At 47.7% G+C, this 18,496-nt stretch overlaps 1 protein-coding gene across 1 annotated transcript in view; it reads right to left on the bottom strand.

Annotated features, from left to right (window-relative positions):
* Positions 1-18,496, bottom strand: part of LMO2 (LIM domain only 2) — a 38,767-nt gene that overhangs the window by 5,401 nt on the left and 14,870 nt on the right. The gene's annotated exons all lie outside the window — the stretch shown is intronic.

The following is an 18,496-nucleotide window of genomic DNA, read 5'->3' as shown; positions in this document are numbered from 1 at the left end:
TTTGTGACCCGATCCGCGCTTAGAGCCGGTGCTGATTTTCTTATCTGGGCCAGCGGAGGCCTCCATCTTCCAGTCCAGGTCAGTGACCCGGCCGAAAACCCCACATGTGTGGGGCAGGAGTTTCTTGCACCACCCCCCCCCCCGGGCACCTTATTTCAGATTTATTATCCGCCTCTCCCAAAGGAGGCTACAAATTATAGCCCAAATAATTAAAAAAACAATCAGACCCTAAAATTGGAATTCCTGTATATTGAGGCCAAGAATGGCTTATTCAGGAAAGCTCTTCCATAACCTGTGGCACTAGTTCAGGAGCAGGACTGACCCTAGGAGGGTGTGGGATCCAGGTTGATTCAGGCTCAGTGGTCTTTCACTAGCCCCAAAATATTGAGAAGGCTGAGAGAGTGAACCTGAGGTGCGCACGTAATACAGGCTCCAGAGTGGGAAACAGTGAACGGCGCCTCCCGATGACATCAAGGGCCCCTGCGGCATTACCTCGCCCCACCAACGGGTCTCCTGCCTTGCAGGGCGTGTTGCTGGCGTGTTCCTGGTTCTCCTGCCTCTCCTCAGTCCGCCTTGCCTCTTCCTGTCAGTCTTCTCCAGTGTTTTTGGGGTGTCTTTGTCCACCTTTGGCTTGACCCTCTGAACCTTGACCTCTTGCCTGGACGACCCCTTGCTTGGACCTGACCATTCTTGCCTGCCCTGACCTTGGCCTGTCTGACTTCATTGGTCTGCTGCTCACTCTGACCCCAGTGGGCCTTTGGACTCTAATTCTCTTCACTGCCCCAAGGACCTGCCTAAGTGCTGCAGGCCCTCAGAACCCAAGCGCTCCACCTGCGGGGGAGGCGGCTGGTACAGGCGAGGCTCCAGCCTGTCCCGCTACAGGGCGCATTCACCAGCTGCCAGAGTAGAGTGGGCCTCGCAAGTTCGCCCTCGAGGCCGCGTCAACTGCGCCACAGCACCGAGGGCTTACACCCGCTACCCTTCACAGTTTCTGAAGGAGCAGTAGCCTTCATGGATGCCCAACTGCAGCCGTTCAGAGATTTGTCGGGACTTTCTTCACCTGAAGGGCTAACTCTGAAGCCTGCTTAAGTGGAGGGCCTTTAAAGCTCACCCTGGACTCAGATCAGGTCACTAATTACCCTCTATCTGCAAGACTTTCAGCTCACATCAAAGACCTACTTGTGAATGTCAGACCGACCCTTAAGCTGCTGTTGTTCCAAGCTCTGAAATGCTTCATGGATGAAGGGGAAAGGCAGGATGGAGTCACCCTTTGGCCTTACATCCTGCTTGACCTCCACCTTTGCAGATCAACAGGAACAGTAAGATAGAGAGGGGGAGCCGTGCTTATTTTATTTATTTCCAAGAACTTACTCTTCCACATGGTTTCCAAAACAATCGTTCAAAGCGAATTACATCATCAAAGTTAAAACAAACATAGTTTAGAACATTCAAAACTGCAAACAAATCACACATCGAAAGCAAAACAATAGAAAATAAAAAGCAAAGTTGGACAATCCAGGAAAAAAAAACCATTTAAAGGCTTCCCTGAGCAAATACGTTTTTAACACTTTCCTAAAACTTGTATAAACACTCAGCAAACGTGTTTCCAAAGGAATACTGCTCCATAATCTTGGTGCAATGTGAGAAAAGGCCCGTTTAGAAGTTTGCTACAACCGTGCGCCTTTAATATTCGGAATCGGCAACAACTGTTGAGATTCAGAGCTTGATGCGTGCACACAGAGTGCTCCAAATAAGCAGGACTTGCACCATGAACCACCCGATGATCTTAAACCTTCTCCTTACCCACTGATCTGCCTGGGAACCCAAGCACCAGGATATCAGATTGCAACGTTAAGAGAATGCAGGGCACACTTTACACTGATCTCGTAAAGGGACTCTCTGCAACATGCAGCCACTTTAGTTTAGTTCATGTTATTAATTTTTCTGAATCACCTTGTGCATTTGAAATGGACAAAGCCATCTGTAAAAATGTTTCTAGAGTCGATAAGTTCCTGGTTCTTCCACATGCAGGGCTCCAGTCCCCCCCCCCCCCCAATTCCACATTCACTGCCAGAACCACGGATTGTGCCCAGGAGTGAATTCAGCATCTTGGCCACGGTCCTCCTGCTCCTGTTATCCTTTACCCTTAATCTGACCTTGTATGGGCCTCAAGCGATGGCCCCCATCCTCAGTGCCCACAAAACGGCATGAAAGGGTACAAATCCCTCTCCCCCGTGCTGAGTGGCCTTCCTTCCTCTCACTCAGAAAAGAGCACAATAAATTAATCGGACACCTACGAAAGTCTGGAAAACGACGATGTTTTTATAAGGTAATAGGGAACGTGCTAGAGACTTTTCCCAAACGTTCACCGGTGAGCTGTGCCATCTCCCATCATCTGCAGACTCAAATCTCTTTTTCATCTCCGAGCAAGGCACTCGCCTAGAATCTTTGAAACTCTTTGTGCTGTTGAAGCCCTGGGGCCAGATGTTACTTACTAATTTATTCATTTTATTGCCTCACACGCACTGGACCTGATTGGTCCAAACTGGCGATGATGTCATGAATAGCATCCCACACATGGTACGGGCCAAACAGCTACCACTGCCTGTGAAGGACGTTTGTACTGCCCCCACGAGTTAAAGAGCGAAGCCGTTTCACGAACGTGAAAGGTACTGACTCAGCAGTGGCGGCTGCTGGTTACTGCCCGTGTGCACTTTGAGAGTGGTGGACAGCGCGCGTGTGGTGGACAGGCGGAGAAAGAGACCAAAACTGCGCGCTGTTCTATTCCTGGGAGGAAGCAGGAAATACTGCACAGCACAGGGCGCTGGGACAAAACATTGTAGTCCCATGTTGCAGTGAACAAATGAGTCAACGAAATGTCACTTACAACAAGAAGCAAAGAGCAGAGAAGAATCCTGCTGGACAGCTGGGAAGCCAGCCGCTCCGAACTTCATTACAGTGCAGAACAGGAAAACTATTTTATATCAGGAACACACACGCACATATATATATATATATATTTATAATATGTGTGTGTATATCTTTTGGAATTTATATTTTAAAATAAATGGGGCATTTTCAAGCAGCCAGCATACGTGGGTGGCTATAATGCGTGCACGTTCCCCAAATTTTCAAGGAGAAATCACCAAGGAGCAACTGCAAAATCCATCCGTGGAAAGCTTTTGGGTGCTTTGTGCCTGCTATTTGTGTGAGCGGCAGGGACAATGTGGGTACATTCACCGTCTTCCCAAGGATGCCCACAGCTGAAAGTGCCCGTGCTGGCTAACCAGGACCCTCCCCGAGGGCAGGGGGCCGAGAGGGGTGACCGCTCTGGACGCTGCACTTTCAGGGGCTCCACACTAGATGGGGGCCATGCTCGTCTGCGTTCCAGGGCCCCGCTGCGGCTCATTCACCCGCTTGTGTGCTTTGAACTGCATTTAAGGAGGGATATTTCAGTCAGGCCTTTTTACCCCGCTAAATGCCTTTAACAATCGTCCTCCCAGTGTGCAAGGGCCACTGGTAGAGCCGTAGCCACTTCCTTGGTACTTTGGTCAAAATGTCCTTGCAAAGATAGGAGGCCTCTTTCAGTAATTCGCAGTGAGACGCTGGAGACAGAAACTGCAGCATGAGATGGGCTTGGGCTTTAAAGCAGTTTTATTCTGATTTCTGTTTCAGCGTTACAAACTTTCGAAAGCTCTGCCTACCTGGCAAAATTAGTTTTGCAAGAGTCTGCACATCCTTTGGTACAAAACAGTTAAATTTCAGTCTCACAGGAAACCAACAAAGCAAACAGCCACAGTGTTTGAAATGTTACGTGCGCTGCGGTTGTGGTGTGGGGATGTGCAGGAATCTGCTCTCTAAGCTCCTGCTGAGCCCTTTCACACAGTCCTGGATCAGAGAGGGTCCACCATGGCTCCTACAAGCAGCTCCCAAATTATTATAGAGCAGCAGCAGGAGAGCTTCTCAGCCTAGCTGAGGTTGGCGCTGCTAGTTTCCCCTCAACCTACATCTGAACCCAAAATGCTTCCTTATGTGCCAGAGACAGCAGAGATAGGTTATTGGGGAAAGGCAGGGAGGCATTCCCTGGTGCTATGTGGCACTGCTGGCGTTCCCCAGTGCCCTGCCACATGCTGAGGGCGTTCTGCCAAGCCCAGGAGTCGGTGGTGGCCCCTGTGGACCCTAAGCCTGGCTCCCTGACTCAGATGGGCTGAACAGGAGAGAGCGTGTGGAGGGAGCGAGAGACTGAGTGTGCCTGACCCGCAGGGCTGGCTGCATCATTGTAAGGGGATCGATCCCCTAACTCCTTGCACAGGCCACTGGCCAGGTTGTTCGCTAATGGTCCTGGCTCTCAGACTGAAAGCTTTTTTTTTTTTTTTTTTTACCAAAATGACCCCTGCTAGAAAAATAGTGAAGATTTATTTTATTTATTTATTTTATTTATTTAATTTTATATACCGGCAACCGTTTGCACATCGTGCCGGTTTACAAGTAACTTACAACAAGAGATATATAGGCGTAGCCTTTACAGAGAACGGTGTATAACAAACGCAGTAACAGAATAAATAACTAAATAACTAAAGGGAGGGATGGAGGGGGGTTACTGGACTAGAGGTCCCAAGAGTTCCAGCTCTAACCTTAGAACAAAATAAGGATATTTTTAGGGCCACCTTCTCTTCAAATCTTCTTTTTCTTAACAAAATTCCTTGGCATTTGCCTAACCTTTTTAATTTATTGTGGGATAGGAATACCTTATAGGTAACTACTGGTACCATAAAACAATGTACACTACATGGCCATGAGCTCGGCTCAACGTACTTCCATATAATCATATACCAGTCCAATTTCCAACCAGCTTTTAGGAAAAGCCTTCCGTTTCTAAGTTGAATTCCTTTTTGGGGGGATTTTATTATGCACTTAAAACCACTTATATGCCTAACCTTCACAAAAATAGGTTTTACATTTATCCCTAAATATAGACATTTGGATTTGAGATTGTAGTGGTGGCCTTGGTTAGGTAGTGAAATGTTAGAAAACTCCAGGCGCATCCCTTTATGGATTCACCCCGTGGCCCTCACAGCGGGGGGGGGCTATGGTAGTTACGCACCTAAAGGAACACCTTCATTATGGAGATTACTCGTTGACAACCAATCACGAATACGAGATCTCACTACTCCTGCTCTGGATTCAGTGCAGAAGCGCAGTTGTTATTCACAGCTTTCTTCCTCCTGGATCCAGTCCTCTTAGATAGTCCTTACGACACTGAGAGCAGGGATTGCTCCTTCCCTTTGGAAGTCTCTGCCGAGTAATACACAATTACTAACATCACATTTATCTCAGCTTCCCTTTCCGGATAATTAGCCTCCATGAACGCGCTTCCTCTAATTTCTCACACAGAAGCAGTTGTTCTGCTTTCCTGTAAACCAGCGTGCACCATTTGCTCCCGCGGCCCAATGTGTTTCAGGAATGTTGAGGTCTATTATTCTATAACATCTATTGACGGTATATTGTCTGTTGTTCTATGTTATTTTGTTTTTATGATTATCTACGTTTCATTGTAGACCGCCCCAAACTTTTAGGAAGGGCGGGGAATAAATACTTTTAAATAAATAAAAATAACCGCGAGCCCTGGCTTTGATTTTGTTCCTGACCCTGCATTCACTTTTTTTTTTTTCACTTCAAGACTTAAGTATTGATCACTATAGCTAATGCATTTCATCTCAATGCTACTCAAACCCTTGGCCAGTTGCCTGTTACCCCAAAGGCTTTATAAACTAGCCAGGAACAGAACTGGATTGGCACTTACACTGTAAGAAGTGGCAGTTTGCAGCACCGCAGTGAGCTGCGTCCCGGGCTTTGAGGGTGCATCGTGCAGGCCTCACACAGACCTGAGCAGCGGCCTCCTTGGATGCGTGGCAGGGCACAGCCCTTCATTCTTCTTGCCTGCTCGGTGCAGGATGAAACCTCTTGCATTCCTCTCCCCCCAAGTCTCGTGGTCTCCCCTGACACGCAGGATGAATGGATCACTCTGGCTGTCCTGACAACAAAGGTCTCCCTGAAAGGAGGGGCAGTCTGCCCCGCTGGGTTTCCTTCTGTGTTTCTGCATGCCAGTTAGGGCAGTAAAATGAAGGCTGTATATTCCCTAAGATAAAGAAGAGCCTGGTTCATAAGTCTGGGTGGGCCAAATGGTGCTGAGGAGTAGCCTAGCAGTTAGAGCAGCAGGCTACTAACCCAAGGAAAACCAAATCCTGCTGTGTATGGGCACTGAAATCTGCAAGCCAGCCCTGCCTGCATCCAAGACGCACACACACACATGGCTATGTCTGCATTTCAGGTCATTCAGGAAGGAAGCTCAGGGCTTGTTTGTTTCGCTGCGGTTGGCAGAGGACCATAAAGGAGACAGCAAGCACTAGATTAGATTATATCTTTAAATATCATGTGGTAGAAGCACATGTGGATCCAGTGGCAGAAGTGAAACTTAATGAAGAGCTGCATCCCTGAACTTGTCATATAAAGGATTAAAAAGTACTATTTCAGGGGTCGTCTGATCTTCCCACCTCCCTTCCAAACACCTGTGAACAAACCTGTAAAACTGAGTGCATAGCATCAGTAATACCAATAGGGAGGTTTCCAACACACTCCAGCCATGATAAAATGGATGAATGTGCCTAGATTGCCCTGTCGTATAGGTGCCAGCTCTGAGTGTACACTGGGTGCTTGAGTGCCCTCAGCACTGAGTAAGGGCCTACGCTCTGTCCAGCAAGGGGTAATTTGTGTCGAGTTTAGCACTCCCCAATCATTTTGTAAAACTGGCCCCCCCATGCCCTCACCTCAGCCCGGCTAAGGGGCCTTCCGCCACACGTGTGCCCCGTTAGCCAGAGTCTGAGAAGGCCATCCCGGGCACAGGATCAGCTCAGGGGAGGAAGATGATGCACCTACACAATATTTCCCACCTTCCGACCTCGGCTGCCCCCACCAGATAACAGGTGAGCAGCATGTGAGTGCTTTTAGCTCACTTTTAAAGAGAAATTGCTGTCTTCACTGGCCTTTCTAATGGCGTGCTGCTGCTGCTGCAGCTTCCGTGTGCTTCGGGGGAGGAACTGAAGCAAGAGAGACAAGGGGCTTACGTATACGAAGCACGATCATTTGCAATCCCAAAAAACGTTCCCTTTGAGCAGCTTTGCTGTCATGGACTCTGAAACCCACTTCCAAATAATACGTTAGACATTAGTAGTTGACTTTGGGCCGTGCTGAGCCTGAGCGAGTCGTGTCATTTGCAGGCATGGACATCCTTTGCAACCGATACAGATCTTTCTACCTTTGATTTGCTCTTAATCACACCGCTCTGCAGCAGAGAGGGCTGGCGGGCACTTGGAAAGCAGAATGATTTAACGCTGGTTTCCTTCCTCATTTCTCTACTGATGGCCTGGCCTTCATCCCTTCTCCCAGCAGAGTGGCTCCATCACGTTCAGGATGCAGACTGGTGGGCCCCTGAACACCTATGCTTTCTGCCGTCAGAAGGTTATCTGAAATGCGAGCTGTAACTTCCCAGTCCCCAGTGACTCCAGCCGTGCGCTATGCAGAAGGCTAAAGGTGGTACTGATACAACGATGCAGGCAAAGATAGGTGGATAAGCTAATGCAGCTAGTTTGGCTGGGATAGTCAGCAGTGCAAGTATGCCACTGAATATAGAGTATCAGGCAATATCAAAGAGAATGGGATTCAGCGTAGCCAGCTAACCTTCGGGCTGCTCTCAGGCAGTCCTAACACGATCCGGCTGTGCTAGCTGAATAACGCAGAAAATCACAGTTATCCCCACGCTGCCCTAGAGCACCCCCCTGACCAAGCTGGGTAAGATTTTAGCCGGCTAATGACCTAACCAGCTTTAAATGTGGACCTCCATGCGTTTACTTTTTATACTGAATCTCGGCAAATCAGGAATATAGAGGTGGCCAGCTCTGATTAAACGCAAGCCTTCATCTCTAGGAAAGATCTTTGGAGAACACCAAACACAGCTCCTGTGCCAGCACTGAGAAGTTCTTCTAATGCTCATCAAGGCCTAATTATTTTCAGTCATGCGTTGTCTTCCTGAAGACAGTTTTTAAGCTGTTGTTTATTATTGATCTTTTCTGCTATTTTTTTTTTTTTTTTTTACTAATAAGCAGCCACAGACTTGCCAGAATACTCAGAGTAAGACACAGACTCTATCACATTAATGGCAGCTTTATAGAATTTGCTGGCTAGCCCTCGCCTCCTATCTCATTATTTAAATTCAAATAAAATACCATCCAGGGATGTGAAAATTCACTTCCTTCAGATTGATACAGGTTGCATATGTCCCGTCAGCCTCCCGAGGACATTCTGGGATTGTGACAAGTTGTGAAGGCAAGGTCATGCATCCTGGGGCATTCGGCACACACTGTGTATGATTGCACTTTATAAGCAACGAGAATCACAAGTATTAGGGAGCTGGGACTGAAATGTTTTAAGAGCTTGTTTAGTTCTTAGTGAATTTTGTGCTTGGAAAAAGGTGCCAGATTCGTATCACTGGAGCCTCAAGTCTTCCCCTTATCCACAGTGTGACTCACTCCTGCTCTGTAGGTGAGAGGGGTAGTTAGAGTGCAATCTCTGCCAAATTGTGAGGCTGCTTTTAGTGATGTGGACATTTGTCTATGGGGATCTGGGCGGAGACCACCGTCTCCACCTTCTTAAGTCCCTGTTGGCCTGAGCTGGATTTGACCTTGTAACCCAGAAGGGCTCCATAAAACTGCGTGACGATTCCCTTGATCCACCCAGGCCCTAAAGAGAGCGTTTAACATGAACTGGGCATTTTAGCTTAATGTCAGCATCCTCTTGGTTAAACATCTGAAAAATATTCAGACAACATTCTACTGCGGAGAAACTCAGAAAACGGATGACATTTTTTAATGTAAAATCCCTCCCTCCTTTTTTTTGTAAGTGAATACATCCTGAGCAGCATCATGCTGCAAGCTACGCTCATAAAAGCAATAAACCCTGCCAAGAGGCAAAAACTCTAAACTTGAATTTTCCTGTTGGCGATATTCCAAGGAGGAACCAAAACAGGAGAAGGCATCCTCGCATTCCATGTTCCCGAGAACTGGAGAGGATTTTAAAAACTTGCCAGCGCCTGCCAGGAGTTTGCATCGCTCAGCTTACGACTGATGGAACAAAATTATGCAGGCAGGGGAGGATGGGAAAGCAGCTGGTGCCTTCGCTCGCAGCCCTGACTTCCTGGAGGCCTGGGCTGCAAGTGATACAGTGCGACAGATGGTTTCCTGCGATAACGCTTCCTGGTCACCACAGCCTGTGCACCAGGATGTTGTCATAAATCTCATAAGGGTTTCGTACCTATCCGAAAAGTGAAGCCGAAAGCAGCCGCTCAACACCGCGTCGACAAATTGCAAGAGCTTTTACTATCATCCAGGGCCGGTGCAAGATTATTTGGCACCCGAGGCGAATTTATCTGCCGTCACGTTGTATGTCTGTCCTGATTAGACTGTAAGCTCTACCGAGCAGGGACTGTCCCTCGTGTGTCTTTGTACGAGGAGTAGCGCTAGACGTGACGAGTAGCTTTTTGTGCACACTGACCCCCCACCTTTCATAATTATCCTTCATAGCTAAGAAAGCATTTTTACCACTTCCTTCCCTTGACTGGTTTACAATGATTAATGCCAGGCAGCACTGGAAGAATTTATGGCTTAGTGCAAGATGTGGGGCAGGCAATCATGAAATCTTCCACCTCTTCAAAAACAAATGAACCCGGGGAACTGTAGAGTCCAGGGTCTCATCCCAAGGCGTCATCGACTGTGATGGAAACCAGAAAAATTCATCCCAAAGTGCTCCGCGTTACCGTTCGAGAGGCAGCAAATAAGAAGTCTGGTGGGTGAGCCTTCTTGTAACTGCAGGATGTCAGGGCCTGGAATCAGCGGAGCAGACCAAAAGGGCACATAGCAAAGACATGTGCGTATTGCACCACGCACTACACTTCAGTTTTGTCTTGCTGGAGCTGGGCTTCTAATTTATGGCATTGTCCGTTTGTCTTGCTTTTGTGAGAGCCTGGATGCTTTGATGGGTCCCTGGTTTTGTTTGATATGATTAACCCTGTCATCACTGAAGCCAAAGGGTTCCGTTTCCTCAGCTCATACAGGGAGAGAGACGTAATCTTACGGCCAATTCCAGTTTCCCTACATTTCATGTAAAACCATATCCCAGGACTTGCCTCATGGCTCTGGCCACAGTGCTACGTGCAGCAGCACTGCACATCCAGGTTCTGGGCCGGTGGGTACAAGGCACACAATAAGACAGTATGCACAAGCCTGGAGAGGATGGCAATATGGCTGCCTTCTGCTATAGCAGTGGCCTCAGCTGGCCAACCAGTAGTGAGCCTCAGGAGGAGGTGCCCCTCCAGTCCTAAGGTCAGCAAGGGTCACCGGTGCCCAGGTCGCCTGCCTGGGGAGCGATGGTGCTGGCAGAGACTGCTGCGGGATGGCAGACAAAGCGTCAACCTGCTTCCCAACCACACTATATCACAGCACTCATTACATGGATTACTTCCATATTTTGGATCCACCTTCTTCTCAGAACATACGAAGCTGCCTTTGACATAGATTTGAAAAACATCATCCAGTTACTGCACACTGAAAGCGACTAGGCCGTGTTATCCCTGCCCATGACATCACCATGCAAACAATCGGTTAGGAATTTTCCATTGATGTCACATTAATGAGAAGCAGACAGCTTGCATGCTGCATTTTGCTACAGATGTAATTTCTAGCCACAGGCAAGTTCTGAAATGAATTTCTCCTCCTCTGGATTTCAACGTGTCGGTCCCACAACTGGCACTTGAAATAATATTATGAAAGCGCCATAGGCGTCAGTCTTCAAACCTTCAGTCACGGATATTCTGAGGTCACTATTCCAAGCCACTGAGCTGGGTGGGGCAGGGAGGAAGCACTTTTGTTTTTTCACATCTGACCTTGGAGGGGTTCAGCCCAGCAGGGCCCGTTTTTTAAAACTCTAGGCCACAGGCCCGCGCTTCGCTTCTTTCCCCCCCCCCCCCCCCCCCATTGAACTAGCTCTATTCTTTTGAACGTAGCTGATTAAGTTTAAGGTTATCTGGCCACACAGACCTAATCGGCAGTATTCAAAACACGGCTGGTTAGGTGTTTAGGGATAGTCTGCAGGACACTTATTCTGCCGAAAATCCGGGATAACTTATCCTGCTCTGCGTTCAGAGGTTTTTGGAATATTAGATTCTCTGTATTTATTTATTTGGATTTATTACCTGCTTTCCTGAATAAGCAGTTTACCCATTTCAACAGCCATATTAGAAATGCAGAATACAACGAGGTGCAAGAAGGTGGACACTCATCCATGCTTATTGGTTAGCGAGACACCAGTGATGCTAACTTTGAGCATCGGCCAGGACCAGCACACGTTCCTCGCTGACTGGCTCCCAGCAAAACACAAAACACAAAAGCACACGTACACCAGTGCTCACACACAGACACACAGTGCACACAACAAAGCTAGCAAGAGGTGGAGTGCTCTGCTAGGAAATTAACCCTTAGTTCCTGGCATGCTCAGACCTCCTGCAATCAGGAGATAAATAATTGTCAAAAACAGGATTTAATTTTACTACAATAGTGTCATCCACCTGCAAGGAGCCATCCCAACGTTGCTAAGGTCCATCACCTCCTTGCTTAAAGCTTTGCTCTAGTACAAACATTGCTCCAGATTTGTCAGGGAACATATCCCGCTAGTTTCAGTGAGAAAAAAATCAGGGCCACACTGGAGCAAACCTTCAATGGATTTTCTCTGATGACCTCTCGCCTATGAGATTTGGAGCTATGCTATTTGTGTTTTTGACAAATAAATGGCCTGTATGAAATCCAATGATGCAAGAGGCCGATGTGCTCTTAGCTCAAGTACAATATCTCTTGGTTGATCCTTCTCCAACTCCACTTAATGCCCTGAGAGAGAGATCGGGGATGCAGGCTTATGAATTCTCAGCGATCACCCAAGCCAGCCTCTTGTAAAGTAGCTATCACAAGGCAGATGCTCTCTCATAACACCCAGCCTCTCGGACCATCTGATTCCCATGACTTAAGTGTAACGTAGGGTAGAAACGAGGCTGTATTGATGAGTAAATGTTTACTAAAGCTGTTAATTGCCTGAGTGTGGAAGGACCCCTCACCAACATCTGCATAATTAGGAGAGAAGACGCCAAGAAACAATCTAAGCTTAAAGTGAGCAGATCCACTGCCTTCGAGCCTTGAGCAAGAGCACAAGTTTAGAAAGACAAGGCTACAGCTGCCCTTGGCTTGCCTCCCTCCGTGAGTGTTGTTATAATACTCTGATCTGCACGGAATAGCAAGCAGGTCTCCAGGGATGGGAACGGTGGGTTTACTTTTGGAGGCACTGAGTTCATAAGTAGGAGTTAAGCACAGGAAATTACACAATGGCTGTTGAAATGTTGGCTTGTTGAAAGGCTGACACCAGGGTAATAGATGCTTTATTTCCTGTTTTTCATGAAAGTTAATGCAGGGCATAATCACCCACTCTAAAATGAACAAGGAACAATCTTGGCAGCGCCACAAGAACAGCAGGGTTTGGAAACCGGAGCCAATCAAAATTGTTTATGTTGTTAGGTCAGACGTTTCTCCAAACAATTCTGCTTAGCTGGAACCAGACCTATTATTCTCAAAATGACTCTCTCCCGCTCCCCCTGAGCCACTTAGACCCTCTCAAACTCTTTAGAAGCAAGCAACGGAGACAAGGAGGGGAATTCTGCCATGGGACTCCCCAGTGGGCTTGGAAACAAGGCAGACCATCATTCCACCAGCTCTCCTTGCCTTCAGATTGTTTTAATTTATACAGTTGCCTCATCAAACTGAGGTGTAAATCTTCTCAGGACAGGCGCGGATATTTCCTGAGCTGGCCGGAATATCTGTTCATTGGCATGAGAAAAATATCCTGCAGGCTCACTTTCTTCAAGTTTTTGCGGCTTGCCCTGTCCAGAAGTGTTCGTAGGAGAGAGAGTGACCTTCCATCACCTCTCTTTATCCAGTTCTATCCTTCACTCATCCGCCACCAGATTGGTTCATTCTCTGTCTTACCTTCCCAACAAGCTGGCACTCTAAACTGGCTTGTTCCTTCCTCTGTCCTTCAGACAACCAGTTTATTAAGCACAATGGACAAAAATGCCATAGTGTAATTAATTCACATGGTTACCATTACAATTCCAGGGTCTGTGTGCAGGCAGAGAGTGCGTTATTTACCACGGCTCCCCTAATTTCTTATGGGGGCCTACTGACCACAGTAATCATGTGCGCCACATGTTAATGACTTACGACCCTAAGTTCGAGCCATGCGCTAGAAATCCAGAGGCTCGATATGTGCAGGCTGGGCAGCCTTTATCTGCTGTCATACACCGTGGGACGACGAGCACAGAGTGGTTACGTGACTTCTTCAAGATCACACAGTGAGCTAGGCACAAGGGAACCGAATACCTGGTCTTCTGGAGGGCAATAAAGCCATTTATCCACCCGAGTGGGTAGTTTTGAATGTTACCCTTCCTTGGCCGCATAAGCCCTTGCCCAGCTACGATTTAGCTGAATAAGAAAGAGGCGAGTTGGTGGCGTTCCAGAGCGGAGGCAGTGTCACGCGAATAACTGAATCCGGCTAACTCCGATACGTAGCCGAGAGCAGGTCTAAAGCCAGCTGGGAACACGTTCCTGAATAACCTCGGGTGGCAGGGGGATGTGTCAGGCCTGCAAGCTTTTCTCTTTTTTTAAGCCTCAGTTCGCCTCTTAACCTGCTGTATTCTTTTGAATATTGCCGGTTAAGACTAAAGTTAGCCAGCTAAGTAGAGCCGGATAACTTGATACCTAATCGGCAATATTTAATAGAATATCCGGTTAGATTTGAAGATATCAGGATGACTTTAATCAGGGCTATCCAGGACGGGTTATCTGGCTAACTGTAGGCGGATAGCTTGTCCGCTGGCTGTTTTACTGAATATTCCCCCCACACCCACCCACACCTTTCTCAGCTCCGCGCGCTGATGCTGCGGTGCCAGTTTACATCACTGCCTCTTCTGACTCTCCCGTCTGACCTTGGACAAATCACCTTTCCTTTCCCTGCCTCTGGAAAATTAATTACATATCATTAGCGATAGAATTGTTGTCATTAGACTGTGGAGCTCACACAAAATAAATAGAAAATTAAACCTTCTCGCTAGCTAACTGCAGCTTTTGCTTCGTGGCGGTTCGGGAGGCCATCATGAGCAGAAATGAGAATCCGACACTGCTGGGCATTTAGAGGGCATATTTAGCTTATTCTGCCATAGCTTTGCTGTACAATAATGCCATTCCCTGCAGCACTATTGCTCTATACCGCAGGGAATGACCACGGTCACTGGCCTGCTAATCCGGGATAATATAATGGGGAAACTCAATCACTGACCTCAGTTTGGTCCAGAAAACACGAAAGACCTTTTGCTGAGAAGTAAATCACAAGTAAGTGCTGCCTGGGACAGTCTTGATGTGGAAGTGGCTTTATGCGCCGGATCCAGTTCTGATAGGTAACGAGCAGTTTACCACCAAAATCTTACAAAGGGTTTTTAATACGCCCTGTTCCGTTTAGTGAAACACTCAACCTTTTTAGAAGATAAATTTAACAAGTGGGCCCCAGGATCCCCATCAAAAACCCCATAAAATGAGATTTAAAGACTTAAATGTGTGCAACCTAGAGGAGAGGAGAGGAGAGAGAAGTGGGGAAGTAGTCGACAGTTTAATGTATAAATAATGCAAACATTTTGTCAGAGGGAACACGAGGTCATGACGTTAGAAAGACGTAGGAGCAACATTAGGACAGCTTTCTTCACAGAAAAGAGTGCTGGGTACATGGGACAGGTGCTGGGGCCCAAATAGCAGCAGAATTCGAGAGCCTGGCATTAGCAGGGGGCGTAACCCCTTAGTTGTGACTGAGTGAGTGAGGAAGGGAAGGCCTTCTGGCCCTTATCTGCTGCCATATTATGTTTCTATAAAAGTCTGGTATGTAATGCTCATAGACATGTATTTGAGTTTCTTAACATAGAAACATAGCAGGTGACTGCAGATAAATACACTGGGGCCCATCCAGTCTGCCCAATTTACTTCCCCTTGCAATGCCATAGACCCCAGTTGATCTCTGGACGTGCCCCTCATTTCTTCACAGCTGCTGACCACTTTTGTTTTCCTGGGCAATAGCCTCCGACTCAGTTGGGCCAACATTTACGTCTTGCTCTTCCGTGTAAGAGCTAGGAATAGCCTAGCTGCAGGACGGACCCTTTGACCTCATCCTGCCCTACTCAGACTGACCACGGTTACTGGAGGATGCTCTACCTTACAATATCCATTAGGAAAGAGCACAAATAATGCTCCAGAAACTACAATACAAGGACCCCTCTCCCATCCCCACCTTCAAGGAAACAGATGTAAAACGGTTCTTCGGGATAGGGCTGGATTTAGGCAGGGGGACTGGGGATTGGCGGGGAGAGAGCGGTTTCTTCTCTGGAAACCAGGGCGCAGATGTTTGGGTGCCATCAGCAGCTGCAGCCCAGCTTTGGGGTTTGGAGCCTTAGCTTCTCTTCCGGGTTTTGCGGTATTACGAAACGGGATGCGTTTATTGTTCATATACGACGTGCATGGCTCTGCTTTTCTGTCTGTTTCCATGCTTTGAATATTCTTGTCTGAGCTAAGCATCTGTAATGTGAACAGTGAAGGCATTTGTACGTAGCGTATGCCAGATGTGCACAGAGCATAATGGGCATGGAAGGAATGAAGGTCTGTGAAGCAGGTTCTGCCATTACTAATTTAATTTAATTACCCCAAATTACAAGGCCACTATCTAGGAAACGATTGCTTTTAGGGCTTGGAATGTTTTAAAAAGCTGCTGCTGCTGCTGGAGGATCATTCACAGGCAGTGCCCGCTGGCTCTTGCAGCTGGTTGGTTAGTAAAACGTTTCCTTTTATAACTGGACTATACATGAACTTATTGCTATATGTTCCTTAAGCCCAGAGCTGAGCTTCACACTGTGAGCCACACTGGGTGCAGCAGCTCCCGTTTCAGACCAATGGAGACGTCACTTCTGTTCCTCTCATGCTGAGCCGCATCCCTCTGCACAAGGAGCCTGTCGGGGCCGCCGTGTGAAGGTTTACTCTCCCCTCAGAGAGGCTGCCTGCACGAAGCACTTTTCCCCAAGGCTGCATATGTCTTTTTCACATCACATGAAACACCCTATCGATCCTGGATTAGGCAGATACCACGCTGACTGCAATCATTTTTCAGAAACAGAACCTGGCCGTCTTATGTCTTGCCATTCAGCCACCTTCATTTTCCCAGAACTTTTCAAGGACATTCCCCATGCTAAGTAGCCAGAGATAGATGGTCCCTGCTTTTGTCTCAGAGGCCTCAGCCTGCACCAGTGGCGGTCAGACTTTTTGGGGTTAAGGAATCCTGGCAGGGCAGAATGAAATGCCCCTTTAAAGCCTCTCCGCCCCAGTGCCCCCCTCTCCCAGCCTTCCTTTACTCCTTCCCATCATCTCCTGATGTGCCCCAGGAGCCCTGCCCCCTGGAACAGCTGTTCCCTTCAGTCACAGCTGTATTTATAGTCTCAGGAGTGCAGGCGTCGCATGGCTGAAGCTCACGGGGAGCTGTGCCATCCTGGAAGGGAACAGCCAACTGTTCCAGCGGTGGAGCCAGGGCCAGATTCAAGATTTTGGCAAAAGCAAACATAAGTGGGCTCCTCTTTGGCCTGGACATTTGATGCCTAAGCTACTGAGCCTAAATCCAGACCTCGGTGGGGCTGGGATAAACTCAGAGTACACGTGGCTGCCATGGAACGCAGGCTGAAAAGCATCAGGACTTTCCGTACCGTCAACCGTGCTCTGGTAACTCTCACACTAGTGTACCCCATCCCTCCCTGTTTTAAGTCCTTAATGGTTTTATTCCCACTAAATGAACTCACTCCCTTAAACCTGGTGAGAGCAGGCATCGCAGTCTGCCTTCTAATTTTCTCTTCTCTCTTGAGCACTTGCCTTCCAGTTCTCACAACTGAGGCGGGTACCGGTGGAGTCATCAGGCTGGCGGAGCCGATCCTCTCGCCCTGCAATGGTGCACACCGGGGTGAGAGTGTGACAAAATTAACCGGCACTAAATGTGATGTCCCGTGCAGCGAAAACCATCATTCAAGTCTTACTCTACGGAACGCTGTTCTGCTTCTTACAATGTTCACGTTAACGGGCTTCCTGATCCATTATAATACGGGAAGCTAAAAGGAGCTCACATTGTAGTCTGAACTGGTTTGCCCTAGCTACAAGACTGGATTTTTTTTTTGTTTTACCTGAAATGATCATGTACAATGACATTTTCAAATTATTCTTATGTTGGTCCAATGACTTGCAAAGAATTTAGTTTTCTTCAGAACCAATAAAAGCACTGGAATTCTTTCCTGGGTATAAAAATGGCCTTGAGTCAGGATGACATCTTCTGAAATCATTGTTATTTAAAAAAAAAACAAAAACCCAAAAAACTTATAATAATGGCAAATAAACTCTCAACCTCTACGCTAATCAACCTGAAACGATCCTAGGGCTACGGTACCAGCAGCATCGCCATGGAAACCTGCCCCAAGAGATGCAGGCTGTAATTCGAAAGCCATGGCCAAAGGTCATTGTCTCATGGGATGGAGCAACCTTCCGGCTCGGACCATTCCACGTTACTGGGCCGAGTCTCTCTCACAGCAACTCGCCGCATGGCGAAAAAAAAAAAAAGCAGGACATTCGGAGAAAACCAGCAGGGCCGCATTAAGAGCCTGACTGACTCTTCACCGCTCACAATATGAGAGCTAATTGAGGTCACATTGGAAATTTTCAGTGGAACGAACCTTTGAATATTTGACTTCCACGATAACATTGGCAGGGTCTGATCTGAGTGGTAGGTCTCATTTGTTTTCTGGCCCGCCATTTTCCCCAGGAGCAGACCCTTCTCTCCCCCCGACACAGCTCTCCGGCTTTTGCAGAAGGTTTCGCATCAGCCCAGCCTGGATCTGTGTGATGTTTGGTCCATGAAACAGCTGAACTATAGCGTCCAGCCCGGACCCTCCGACTGTGGAATTTATACCTTGCAGGCAGAAATGTTCCTTCTTCGTTTTGAAGGCTGCAGATTTACAGCCTCGACCTTGGGTTTACGTAGCACAGAAGGAAAAGCAGACCCAGAGGCTGAGGAAGCCCTGGAAAGTGAGAGTGTGGACAGGGCACAATACTCGGGAAGGAGGACCAGGAGAATGGTCCTGGCAGGTCGCTGACCCTGAACCTTCTTCTTTTTCAGAAAGTAACCACTTTCCAGACCACACGCCGACCTCTTTGCAGCTAGCACTGAGAGCTAAGCTTTGGTCCCCAGACTAACGCGCCAGAGACGGTTATTTATAATAATG

Source organism: Rhinatrema bivittatum, chromosome 17 (genome assembly GCF_901001135.1).
Source record: "Rhinatrema bivittatum chromosome 17, aRhiBiv1.1, whole genome shotgun sequence".
Taxonomy (NCBI): domain Eukaryota; kingdom Metazoa; phylum Chordata; class Amphibia; order Gymnophiona; family Rhinatrematidae; genus Rhinatrema; species Rhinatrema bivittatum.
This window is presented reverse-complemented; position numbering and strand designations above follow the sequence as displayed.